General features: G+C 35.8%; 1 protein-coding gene across 2 annotated transcripts in view; it reads right to left on the bottom strand.

Moving 5' to 3' along the window:
* The window catches only part of cacna1s.S (calcium channel, voltage-dependent, L type, alpha 1S subunit S homeolog), a 136,519-nt gene extending 124,128 nt beyond the window's left edge, over nt 1–12,391 (bottom strand). Inside the window, exons 1-2 of one of the 2 annotated variants that reach the window (XM_018249248.2) lie at nt 12,139–12,391; nt 1,401–1,488 (exon numbers count right to left, since the gene is read on the bottom strand). The gene's annotated coding sequence lies outside the window, so the exon portion shown is untranslated. The remainder of the gene's footprint in view (nt 1–1,400; nt 1,489–12,138) is intronic. The other variant, XM_018249247.2, reaches the window with a different exon arrangement.
* Between the last annotated feature and the right edge of the window lie 2,069 nt (nt 12,392–14,460).

Here is a 14,460-nt window from a genome sequence, read left to right as displayed (position 1 = left end):
GGGGACGGCATCGGGGCTGTTGCCTCAGACAGCAGCAGCCCATGAAACGCCGCTGGTGTAGAGCACAGTGCACAGTAGGCTACAAGTGCTCCCAGAAAGAGCAATAAGGGCTCTTGCACTTACGGCCACCAGGGTCAAGAAAGGCTAATGATGGGTGAATCTGTCCCATTTTGCTTTGCAAAAAAATCTGTGAAACTGCTAAAACATTTGTAAAACAAATGGCTACAATTTTTTTTACAATTTTTTACGTGTGCAAATTTTTTTTCTTACTCAAACTGGGAGTTAAAGTCAATGGGCGTTTTTTCATGGTGACTTTTTTGTCTCAGCGACTACTTTTTTTGCAGCAAATTCTTGCGAAAAAATTTGCAGACAGCGACATGTAGAATTTTGCTGCGAATCCAAGCCCCTTGTGATTTTGGCTGTACAATATTTAGGAAAAATACTATTATGTAACAGTTGTGACTATGAAACTATGCATTATAATGAAAAATATACTACCAACTAAAGTAACATTTAAGCCACTGCAAAGTCTCTATTTATTGCTTAAGTACTACCTTAAACATTCTTAAGAAATTATTAATTAAACATAACCCTTTCACTGGCAAAGTGATCTGGGAGTCTATGGGGCAAATTTACTAAAGGGGGAATTTTCGCCTCGCCACACTTTGCACAACTTTGTCAGACGTTAATTCGCAATAAATGTATTTATTTATCTAAATACGAAGTTTTTAAAATATGAAAAAACGCTAGTGTTTTGTCTTTGTCTGTGTTTTGTCTTTGACTTTCGGCATACAGGATATGATGTCATTGACATAACATTGTTGAGGATGTAGCTTCATCTTATCAATTCACTAGAAATAACCTGGCGAAGCAGACTCTGGCGAAAAGGGTAACGTAGTGGAAACATTGCACTTTGATGAATTTGCAGCATAACAATGGTTCATCTGAGTGAAAGTTTGCCTGCCGAAAGAGCCCAAAACTTGCTAGTGAATTATCCCTTACGCATTTTAATTGGCAATGTCCCTGTGAAGTGTCATTTTGGTGAATTTTTGCTAGCAAAAGCCACTTCGCCCTTTGATAAATCTGCCCCTATGTTTCAGCATTTGAAAAAACAAACATTGCAGAGTTCCAGAGTGGATGGGGAGCTGTCAGTGAATGTGTTAATAAGAATCAAATTTGCAACTGGCTGTACATGCCTGACATAGTCCCCTCATCAAATATACCATGGGCTGCTGCACCAATTATCCTTTTTACCATTATCAGCAGCATTTTGTATAAATAAATGAACCTGTAGCCACTGTACTGAGCCATAGCCTTTGACCAATGAACTCATCCAACACCCTTTCCTTAAACAAATGGTATGTTCATTCTGGTATAAATTTAAATATACAATGGCATACCTTCAAACTGTTCCCCGTTTTCAGTCACACTTTTGACAGCTCAACCTGCGGTCCCGTGTTTGTACCGGAAAGTTTGACTTTCTCTGCACTGAACAGCCAGAAAAAGAAACAAAGTTTCTAACTTAATTCTCTTTTGACAGAGAGCTCAGAACAGCTAACATGTGCAAATAAGATGCTTTGTAACAATTTTGAGATAAGCAAATAAGTAATTGTAAATTTAGATAAGAAGGTCCCTTGGGAAAAGTTAGACTCACAGCTTAAAGGGCAATTCACCTTCATTTGCAAAACTGTAATAACCAGGCCCGGATTTGTAGCGAGGCCACCCGCCCAGCCGCTCTATGGGGAGCACTGAGGACTCCGGCACTTGCACACCAGTGCTTTTGCGCCTGCGCGAGGTAGTGCGGGCAGGCGCTAGGCCCCTCTTTTTATTTACAAAATGTTGGGAGGTATGCGATGGGACACTTTTTTTTTTTTTTTTTTTTTTTTTTTTCTTTTAAAATTCTTTTTATTGAATTTTCATGAAAATACAATGAATTAAATATATGAACAATCATATTATGGAATAAAAGAACAATTCATATGAGTAAAATTCAAGAGATGTTTTCATGTATCTGAACCATGAAATAACCAGAAACAAATCAAAATAAAAACAGAAACAAAAACAAAAAGACCCGTACTTTTTTTTAAAAAAAAGATAATTAAGACATGGGAAGTCAGTACAAATAGTTTTAACACACTATTACCAAATTCATTCATTAGTGATCATCTTGTCCCATCAGTTTAAGGATAAAATCTTTTTTAGAAACATCTAAAGATGAAATATACAGGGACCATCTGTTCTTAACTTTATTTCTTTGAATAGAATCATCCATCCTAAATCTAACCGCTTCTTGCATACATAGCTGATGCAGATATGAAATTACGTCTTTCAAAGAAGGGGGTTTATCTTTAATCCAAAACAGAAAAATAGACTTTCGAGAAGCAGCCATAACCAGCCAACAAAAAGACAGTATTTCATCTGTAATCTTCCCAGAAGAATCCCTCTGTGATAACTGAAACGAATCTTTAAGGTCTAACAGTGCATATTGGGGTTTCAACAATATATCTAACGTGACCACTCCTTTAATGTAACGTGAAATTTTCTCCCATAGAGTTGTGATAAGTGGACATACCCACATATAATGAAAAAAATCAACATTTTGCTCTTTGCATTTCGGACAATAAGAAACCTTCTGAGAATCTTTATTTTCTTGAAACAATAGTCCATAACCCAGATGAATGAATCTAAATTGCTGATCTCTCCAGCTCTCAGAAAGTACACTCTTTCTAAAATTTTGAAACGATCTCAAAAGGTCTTTGGAAGAAATGTTTATCCCTAAAAACGCGGACCATTTTTTACTGGAATTATCAAGTGGATCAAAATCATTAGAAATAGGGTTTAGAAGATGTGATGAGATCCATGAAATATTATTTAGTTTGAGATCTTCAGTTAATTGCACTACGGAATCATAAAACTGATGATGATTTAGTTGTGACTTTGTTTTGTGATCAATTAGTTGAAAACCTTGTCTAATTTGCAAATAACTTAACCTCTCTTTCTCAGAAAGACCATATTGTTCTTTAATTTTGTTCCAAGAAAGAGGATCTCCAGAAACCGGATCAATAATATGACTAATTTGAAAGATACCAAATCTTCTCCACCTATGAGAGACAATATTTCTTCCCTTTTTAGGAAAACCTCCCAAAAAAAAAGGAGATAAGAAAGGTGAGACATTAAAATTTAAATTATTCTGTTTACACAAAATTTTCCAAGTGCTGAATGTATCTCTATATATTGGGTTTCTTTTAATATCAATATTTTGCTCTGACCAACCTCTATGTAGAGAAGAAATAATATGCTCTTTTGAGTCTAAAAATTGTTCCAAATCTAGATTTGTGAATTTCTCTCTACCAGACAACCATTCAACAATATATCTAGTATTTGCAGCAACATTAAACTTTCTAAAATCTGGAACATTAAGTCCCCCTAAGCATTTAGGTTTCCTAAGTTTAGATAAAGAAATTTTTGCTTTTTTGTTATGCCAGATAAAATTACTTAAAATTCGATCCATCTTCTGCACATCTGAGTGCTTTAACAATAGTGGGAGATTTAATATAGGAAATGCAATTTTTGGAAAGATCAACATCTTAAATAATGCTATTCTTCCCATTAAATTTAATGGACTATCCATCCATTTTTTACAAAGAGTATTCATTATTTGAATTAATGGGTTATAATTTAATGAATATAGCTTAGAGAGATCAGAAGAGACCAGCAATCCTAAATATTTCAATGTACCAGAAGGAGATTTAATGTGAAGGTCAGCAAGTAATTGTCTTGGAATGGTATTACCAATATTCAAAATATTTGTTTTGCTAGAGTTTATAAAGTATCCCGAAAAAGTTTTATAATAATCAAAAAATTTAAAAATGTTCTTAAGTGATAGTGTAGGATTACTAACAATTAAGAGAAGATCATCAGCATATGCTAATGACCTAATATGTTTGCCGTTAATCATCAACCCTTGAAATAAATCAGAAGAGTCCATAAACCTAATTAAAGGCTCCATAGAAATATTGAACAAGAGTGGGGATAAAGGGCAACCTTGGCGAGTTCCTCTATACAAACCAAATGTTTCAGAAAGTTCACCAACTACAGCAATTCTCGCTTTAGGATTTGAATATATGGAATGAAGCAGTCCAATAAATTGACCTCTAAAGCCAAATCTGTCGCAGCATTCAGAAAGATATTTCCAGGAAACATTATCAAAGGCCTTTTCGGCATCAAGGCTCAAAATTGAACATGGAACCCTAGATTTCTTGGCTTTATAAATAACATTTAATAAAGTACGTATATTTTTAACACCAGTCCTATTTTTCACAAAACCATTTTGTTGAGAAGAAATAATAGTAGGTAGTAATAAAGATAATCTATCAGCTATTATTTTCGTTAATATCTTAAAGTCAATATTTATTAAGGAAATAGGTCTGAAAGAAGCAGGTTGAGAAAGGTCTTTACCTTCTTTTGGAATTAACTTAATATGGGAGACCAAACTAGAATCTAAAATTTTCCCATGACAATAAATCTCGTTATATAAATCAGTTAAAAAGGGGGCAAATTCCATTTTCATATTTTTATAAAAGGGAGAAGTGAATCCATCAGGCCCTCCTGCTTTAAAATCTTTGAGTGAATTAATGGTTAATAATACTTCTTGAGTAGTAATTGGTTGATTGAGCGAAGCTAACTGTTCTTCAGAGAGTTTTGGAAAATCGACCTTCGAAAGAAAAGTTAAGCTTTCAATATCATTTGTTTGTGAAGGGGAATAGATAGATTCAAAATAACATTTAAAGATATTAACCACATCTTTCGGAAGATTAGTTAAATGACCTAAATGGTTTCTAATCAACATTGGTTTATGAGAACTCTTACTATTTTTAAATATATTAGCTAAGAATCTGTTAGATTTATTATGCAAATTACTAAATTTAGCTTTGTAATAAGCCAATGAGGATTGATCTCTCAGGTTATTCCAATATTTAAGTTTATCCAAAGATTCTTTATACTCCTCACTATGTTGTCTAGATGGATGCATAATAAAATTTAAATAAGCCTTTTTCTGAGCTTTAGAATGGAATATGAATTCTTTATTAATTTTTCTCATAAAATGAATTTTATAAGAAGTGATCTCACCCCGGATTACTGCTTTCCATGTATCCCATAATAATGGTAAATTAGCTTTCTCATCCTGATATTGCATATTTTCTCGAAGGAATAAATTCCATCTCTCTTTCAACTTTACATTAAACTCTTGTTTGTCTTTAAGAAAGATAGGATATGACCAGGGAATGTAAGATTTCGGTAAAGGGCCTAATTCAATCTCAATCAAGACCGGGGCGTGATCTGACAAACTAATATTCCCAATATGAGCTGATCTAGTTTTATTAAGTACATCAATTGAGGAAAACAAATAGTCAATTCGAGTCCCTGTCCCATGAGGATGAGAGAAGAAAGTAAAATCTCTTTCTGTTGGGTTTAAAATTCGCCAAAGATCTACTAACTTCGTCTGATTTTCAAAATTGGACAATAATTTGGACTTTCTAAAAGGCTGTTTTTGGGTTGGACCACTTTTATCTAGAGGCCATAAATAAGATTCATTGAAATCTCCACCAATTATAAACCTATTTTGCGGATAGGATCCTATTTTTTGCGCAATCTGAGAGTAAAATTCTTCCTTACTTGAATTAGGAGCATACAATGAACCCATATACCAATTCTTATTTTGCAACAGTATTTCAGCTAATACAAATCTACCGTCAGTGTCACTTTCTGAATTCAATATTTGTAAATTTAAGGATTTATGAAACAAAATTGCTACACCTCCTTTTTTTTTAACTGCAGGAGAGTATACTACTTGGCCAACCCATCCTTTTTTTAATTTTTGAGATTCTCCCTCTGAAAGATGAGTCTCCTGAAGCATGACTACATCAGATTTAAATTTTTTTAGCTCAGCTAGAATTCTCTTTCTTTTAATGAACGAATTAAGCCCATTTACATTCCATGTGACTATGTTAAGCATTGCAACATGTCATGAAAAGTAAAATAAAGGTTTCAAAATACTTAAAATAAAATAGTAAAAGTGTCAGGTCTAAAAAAATAATTAAAAATTCAGTACAGGTCAATGTTCTCAAAAAAAACATGGCAAAAAGATAGAGAAAAAAAATAAAATATCCTGATAAAAAATTTAACAAACCACCTATAACTTACGAGTAAATGGCTTATAAACAGATACCTTATAATAATAAGAGTAATAATTTGAATATGAACATTTCTTAAGACAGAAAATTTTTCAAAACTCAGTGCCTTTACATCAGTTACTAACAACCAACTTAAAATAATAAAATAAAGCACCAAAAGTAAAAGCATTAGGTTAAGTGACTTCACTTTTTTCCTAAAGAGAGAGAAAGTGTAAACTCTCTTATCCAGAAAAGTGACAGGGTAAAGTCTGCATCACTTTTCACTTATAAAGAATAGTACCTTCAAATAATTAAATCAAGCCAGCTTAAGTCATTGCAGTTTCAGAAATCAATTGTTCCTGAGAAATAGGAGATCTGGATCTAGATCTCAAATTAGTAGTTGAAGTCTTGTCTTGAAGTTTCTGAGATTGGCGTGAAGGGACACTTTTAACTTCAGTATTTGAGTGACAGAGCTGCAGGCCAGTGTACAATCAGAACACTTTTTCAGTAATATCTTTTAAAAAAATTATTTTTTTATTGTTTTCTAAATAGTTTAGTGGGACAAGTATGACTAAAGTAAATCCAGCCAATTATAGTTCAGGATGTCTATTATCAAAAAAGAAATCACAAACATCCTATTAGCGATACCCTTTGCATGCATTGTTATTCGTTTGTAGGCATCAGGACATGATGTTTTGTAATATTTTGCTGTTTTCTGGTTCTAAAGGGGTGGGGTGGGAGCACTATGCTGCAAACCAGGGGTGTAACTATAGAAATAGCAGAATCTGCGGCTGTGTATAGGGGCCCCATGAGACCCTAATTCATATACATTTTAAATAATTAAATACTGGTAAAACAAGTGTCTGGTGCTTGTGACAATCCTGAAGCTGTTATACAAGTCAAGGCTTGCAGGGCCGGCTTTACATAGTGGGCACCCCTGACATTCGTTGCCCCCTTCTCTCCCTTTTATTGGTGAAAATTTTCAGCGTCTGGACTGGAGCATTCACGGTGTTTCTGAACCAATGTGGGTGTGGTTGGGCAGCATGCCGCCCCATAAAATTCTGCTGCCCCAGGCCCAAGCCTTGGTGGCCTCTCCACAAATGTGAGCCTGAGGGTTGGTCATGATGGGATTGTTTATACTGGAGAAAATGTGCTTCAGAGGGGATATGATACGTTTTTACAAATATGCAATAGGACAATACAATACATTTTCTGATGCTTTCTTCACCAGTAGATGCCACCCAGGAGTTGAGAAGAAACAATGTTTTTTTGGTACATTATGAGAATGTGTTTCTTTCCCTAAGGCTCTTGTACTGGCAGTTACAATACATGACCATAAGAGCAGAATAACAAATTATTTACCTGACCTTAAACTGTCTCTAAGCAAGTTTTGACTTAGTCAGGATAGCGGGATATCCAACTTGTACTGCCTCTTGACCTCATAACATTATGTAAAACAAGTTCTGTCACTGAATCTACCACTCCAATGTTGCCAATACCAATTACTGAAATGGTTCTTATATGGCTCAGGTGACCTGAGCACTTAACAGTGAGTAATTAAAAAACACACACCAATTGTGTCACATTTCAAGAGAAATTTATGCAGACCTTGTTCTGTAGTTCTGCAGGTCTTGCGGTGCCTAAACTCTGAAGTTGAACCCTACACAACAACGAAAAGGATCTCATCATCCATAAGAATATATCCTTGTTCTGTAGTTGCCTGAAGGAGATGCTAGAAAGCCAATCTTGTTATATCCTGAATAGCATTGTGGTACTCTGGAATAAATATTGAGTTATTTTCAAATATATCGTGATACCATGCATTGCTGGCAGCATGGATGGGTGAGTTTGGTTGGTATAAATACCATGTAGAGATACCATTATATAGATCCATGACAGACAAGATGTGCTTTTACCTTTCTCAGCAAGTAATGCAAAAGTAGGCAGAATAGCTAGCTAAACCAGCCAATATTGGCATTTTCAGAAGGGGAGTGACAGTGGGACTTCATTATACAATGCAGGAAAAGTGATAGGCCCTATAAATACAGATGATACAACAGTATTTGATGGACTCAATACTGTTAATACACATGAGGATGATTATGGGCTCACTGTGGCATTTAATCATTTTCAGAGTGTTTTTAAAAGGAAGATATAATGCAACACGGTAGAAAACGTGCCCTTGTCCAATCAAATTGAAACTCCCAAGGGCCATATCTTAGGTTATGTAGTTACTGGCCAAGAGGCGGGGGGATTAAAATATAAGCTGTTTAGCTCAAATGTTAAAAGAATTAGGTCTTTTGGGCTGTTACCAGAATAAAAAATGTTGCTTTAATTGTTTGCATTAAGCAAATATGAAGTGGCATTTTGATGCATTGGCAACCTACCGGGTTGCCAATGCAGAGGGGATCTGTTGTAAAACAGTTCTCTTTTAATACAGCATCTAAAAATTAGCTCTCAAAAACAGCTCTACCCTACTTTTCCAACCAACAAATCAAAAAACCTTAATCACACCTCTATTAGGCAGACACTTTAGGCCTTATTTAAGAATATGGGGCAAGGTGCAAATCACCAATGCAAACAAAGCACTTTTGCATTTTGATCTCCTAAAAGATAAAGAGTACTGCCTCACTCTGTGAGGTAGGTTGGCAGCACATGGGCATTCAAAGTAATTGTTGCAGAAATTAAAAAGCCACCACTATCCTAATTGCTGCTGTCCTCGACAGCCCACTTGTGAAGTAGAGTAAAAAAATCCAAACTTTAACTTTTAACATCTTTACTTTGCTGCTCATGCATGCTGTTTAAGACTGCATAGAGGATCGCTGGGACATCGACAGAGATGGCGGCACGGTGCTACACTGGGGGCACCCACATAAATTTGAGTTCACTTGTTCACTTGTGGATTTTTATATACCTGAGAGTGCTGCACTTGGCACTGTACTGTGCTATGCACTTTACAAGCATAAAATATGAAGACAGACCATTTGTAAAATAAAGATAATCCGATTTCAGCTACTGATGGTGGCTGAGGACACCGTATCATGAAATATTTGGCTAGCAGGAAATGCTGGGGCTGATGTGTTAAGAAATGCTGGGGTCACCGAGTCATTAAATGTTGGATCGATATGAAACATTGTTTTTAAAATAACTGTTTTTGGTGGGCATGTCAACAGATGAGCTGGGGTCACACTGTCATTTTATACCTGATTCACATTGCTGATTAATGGTGAGTTGCTAGCTATCAAAATGTTATTTTGGAATATGCTGGAAGTCAAAGTTATTCATTTTTAGGATTGCTGGGGTTGAGGGGTGTTCTGTGGTGGGGTTTGTAGTAGGTCACAGTGTTTTATGTGTATATATATTATTTATGTGTATTATATTCTGTATGATGAGACAGTGTTATTTTTTGATGTAGTGTTACTAGCAGTGATTACATGTTGGGGTATGCTGTAAATAAAAGTGTAGTTTTATGCTGGTAGTTGATAAATATGTTGTTTTATGATAGTGTTCACTGTGTCATGCTTGAGATTGCTGGGAGTCAAGTGTTGTTATATGCTCACAATACGATTAAATCAATTGTACTCCCTGAAATATGAGAGCTTAATTTCTGGTTTAAAAAAAATATTTTCAGCACTTATCATAGCTGAATTTTATCTTGCTGTCCCTTGTAACCTGCCTGAGGAAGTACCACGTCTCTGGGATAGTACCATAAATTAGGAATGCACAAAATCCCATATTCAGTTCAGGATTCGGCCTAATCTGAGCCTTTTTTAGCTTGATTCAGCCGAATTAAAGAGCCTGGTTGAATCAAACCCAAACCCTAGTAGATAAAGCAAAACATTTGCAATGTGAGCCAATAGTTTCTGGTGGCACAGATAGTTCAGATTTGGTTTGGTATTTGGCTAAATCCATTAAGGAGGATTTGGGAATTTGGCTGAATACAAAACAGGTGGGTTTGGTGCATACCTACCATACTCCATTGAGGTTTGGTGCATCCCTACCATACTCAATTGATACATTTTTCCCATAAGGAGAATGCTGTTTTTTCAGCAGTATGTCTGTTTTAAGGGCAGATTTATCAATATTTGAGTTTGAGATGTTTCACAAGTAGAGTAAAAATGTGGTGTTAAAAAACAAACACAAATATACTTGAGCGGGCCATATTTATACATAGGCACCTGAGGGTCAGTACCTAGGGCAGCAGCTTTAAGGGGCCAGCCCTTGGGTGTCTATAAAATGAATTTTTTTTTCTTTTAGTAAAAAAACCCTCCCCAGCTACCAGAGTTTACCTGCATAAATCCGGCAGGAGAGATGGGGGTTCATTCATGTCATGCATATTTGAAGTATCCACAAACAAAACACCATGTCATATCCTATGCTGTTGAACAACTGTAGGTTGTTTATTAGCTAATAAAAACTTTCGGGCCTATGCAAGACCCTTTGTCAAGCCTAATGGTGCAATATGGACAATACCTTTAAATACCTTTTCACTATTTGAAGGTATTGTGTGTATTGCACCATTAGGCTTGACAAAGGGTCTTGCATAGGCCCAAAATGTTGCAATTTTATGAGCTAATAAAGAACTTACACTTGTTCAACAGCATTGGATGTGCCATTGGTGTTTTGTTTGTGGATACTATATTGGGCCCTTGGCAGTTTTTGGGCCATATACCTAGAGGCACCTGATACCAAACAGGCATACACTGGAAGCCGCACTCCATTTTTGTAATGCATAGTGGAAGTGACATCACAGACAGCTGTGATGTCACCTTCGCAAACTGGGGGTGCAGTTTCAAGATTTTCAGCCTCACTGAGGATTAATGAAACAATGTTATTATTGTGTTTATGTGTTTGTTGGTTGGGGGGGATTTTGCAAAACGCAACAGCAAATACTGTGTTTTTCTGCAACGTGCATTTTTTTCCTCCTCAACCTAATTTTGACCATTTGTCTAAAACTGAAGCTTAAAATGTAATGTTCTTTCTGGTGGTTGTCAGTAAACCAGGCGCAGACGGAAACGTGTTTGGAAGATGAGTAATCCCTTTAAAAGTGGGCAATATCAGAAGTGGGTGTAGCCAAAAAACAGCAATGTAGCTAAAATTATGCACATATCATTCCCTAGATTCAGCCACTGGTAAGCATACAATACTGTTACACATACCAGGCTAGGACCCTACTCAGTTAACACTGACTGAGCAAAGATTTTTGTTTTTTAAGTCTTCCAGACTGAACAATAGGCAAGTTGAGCAAGATTTCATACTTATAAAAAACATTTTTTTCAAAGAAGGTGATTGGTACACTTTAATATACATGTGCTATTTGATATATTTGCTGGAAGTGCTTTAGCACTTCCAGGACTTTTCCTGAAGCCCTCAAGCTGGCACACTTTGGCATTATATAAATATTTATATAAATATTTAGGTTAATGTTAGACAAGATGGTTTCTTAACAGTGTATTTCCTGCAGTGGAGAAACGTATAAAATCATCCAGGCAGCTTTCTATTGGGTATAATGGAAACTGCCAGGTAAACTGCTGGTACAGACAGATGGTTGTACATCTCAAAATGTGCACTTGGCATGCTACTGTCTATACCAGACTTTGTGGGCAGTTTCAATTTTGTTGGGAGTGGCACAAGTACTTTCCTTATTTCTCTGACAGCCTAAATAAGCCTATTTTACTGACTTTACATATGAGGGCTATTTAATGTATTGTTTATGCTGGTGTATAGTGTGCCCTTATTTATTGTATGACTAAGGAATTTTCTTGTGCTGTAAGATATATAACTTGTCTACCCAACAATTAACAAACATTTAATACTTTCAAGCTGTTAATAAAAGGGTATAAAGTAGAACTACCCTCATCCAGAACCTGGGACTGTTGTAACTTATTTGTATAACCTTCTGTTCAATAAATTCTAAATATAAACTCACTATAAACAAGAATGTATTTAGCATGTTGGTACATACCTCAATTCTTTATTATCTGCCACTCCTTGGAATTCACTTCAAGATATATTCCCTCTAATATTCAAAAATCCAAATCAGTGTACAGTAAGTCCACTTTTGTTTTTCCGTCACAACACATAATAAGTTTGGCTCGTTAGAAAAGCAGCCATGTGTTAGAATGAAATGTTTGCAGTGTTATTATGAAATTTGTAGTATAAAGGGAAGGCTCATTGTTGTCCCCAGGTCTTGCTGGTGTGAAGTGGCAGCAGACCAGAGTTAGCCTTCCAATTAAATTTAGAACCTTGAAAAAAAAAATCTCTTTGCGACAGCTGCACAGCTCAAATTCCCTAACTGTGGGGGAAGGTAACAGAACTAAACTAAGTAACATTTTGTCAGTATAATTGAAAGTCATTTTGTGAGAGTAGACACGTTTTATTTGCCCTGGAATAGTTTGCCTTACCATTTGCTCAGTCCTATGTGTGTTGATTTGTAATCAGAATGTAGTAGCTTAGTAGAGATCAAAGACAAAGTAACTAAATGTATAGCTTACAAAAATTTCCTTCTTTAAATATATTTGCAAAATCCTGTAGAAATTTGTAGTTAATATTGTCCTTGTTATATATGTGATGTTAGGGCTGGGGAAAAATAAATTTAGTTTGGTCACATCATAGGCACAGTATCAAAGCACATGTTATTCCCATAATTGCAACCCACAAATCCATACCAGAAATAAATAAAATACCATGTATACTAACAAGAATTAGGAGACCACAGAACGATTATTGAACAAAGCTTAGCATAAGCAGGATTTAACATTTTGTACAACCATATCATAACATAGTAACCAGAAACACTTATAACAACTTTGGGGCATATTTATCAAGGGTCGAATTTTGAATTGAAAAAATTTCGAAATTCTAATTCAAAAAGACCAACCGAAACTAAGTCAAAGGTTTTGGTCAAATAGGTGCAATTTCAATCTAATAGGTCCATATTCGGCCAAATTTGAATCGTACGAATTGAAGGAATAGCGCATTCGATCTAATTTGATTCAAAGTTTTTCCCAAAAAAAACGAATTGACTCCTAACAGGTTCTAGGAGGTCCCCCATAGGCTAAAACAGTAATTCGTCAGGTTTTAGATGGCGAATGGTCGTAGTCTAATTTTTAAAGAGACAATACATGATAAATTTTGATATTCTAATTTTTTTTACTTTTTTCAAATTTGAATCGAATTTGGACTATTCCCTAGTCGAAGTACACAAAAAATAGCTTGAAATTTGATAATTCTGCCCCTTTGTATAACAAATCAACAATAACATCCCATATAAGGCATTCTCCTTCTCCACACTACTGTTTGACTTCTATTTTTACCTTTCATGTAAGGTTCATGCATATAAAAACAATTTCAAGCTGTGCATTAAATTGTATTTACTGTATGTGAGCAGTGGAGGGGCACATTTCTCCCGTTTCGCTTCTCCAGAAAATTGTGAATTTCCCGCAAAATTCGTGAAACCGTGAAAAATTTGCAAACAAATTTTGAAAATCGAAATTGACGCCCGCATCTGTCTGAAAAGTTGCTTGCGTCAATTCTGATGCTGGCATTAAAGTCAATGGGCGTCTGAATAGTGTTGACAATAGTGGCGAGAATTTTGACGCAAGCGACTTTTCGGACACGCGTCTAAAAATTTTGAAAAATGCGCCGCAAATTTGTGACAGGCGTATTTATTCACCCATCACTATATGTGTTACATCGAGCTAAAATTTTGAGAAAGAGAGAGAGAGAGGTAACTGTGGAGCATTTACTGTACACTGTACCACCAAACACTAATACAGTACAATATTCAGAATAGATCATGTGCTTGAATATGAATATTAACACAATGTTGGTGGTACATATAAAAAAAAAAAAACCCCAAAAACTTTTGTTGCCCTGCACAGATTGTTGAAATGAGGTTATGTAATAGATATACTAATTGTATATTCTATGCTCAAATTCATCTCTGTGTTCAGAAGTGCAAGGTTTGTTGCTTTCAGTCAGGTGCTTAAAAGCTACACCTTCAGATTCCACAATACTAACCCCTGCAGGCCCGGATTTGTGGAAAGGCCGCCTAGGCCCGGGCCTAGGGCAGCAGGATTTTAGGGGGGCGTCATACCAACCACATTGGTTCAAAAACAGTCCAGATGATGAAAATTTGCACGATTAAAGGGGAGGGAACAGGGACGACGAATGGATGTAAATCAGGCCCTGAACCCCTGGAATTGAAGACAGGGGAAGGATTGTATGAATAGGCAGGAATGGCGGTAACGGGAATTAGTGGATCCAGGGAACAAAACGAGATCAA

This window comes from Xenopus laevis, chromosome 2S, assembly GCF_017654675.1.
Source record: "Xenopus laevis strain J_2021 chromosome 2S, Xenopus_laevis_v10.1, whole genome shotgun sequence".
NCBI classification, from domain to species: Eukaryota; Metazoa; Chordata; class Amphibia; order Anura; family Pipidae; genus Xenopus; species Xenopus laevis.
Note: the sequence above shows the minus strand (reverse complement) of the source record. Positions and strands in the feature narration are given on the sequence as shown.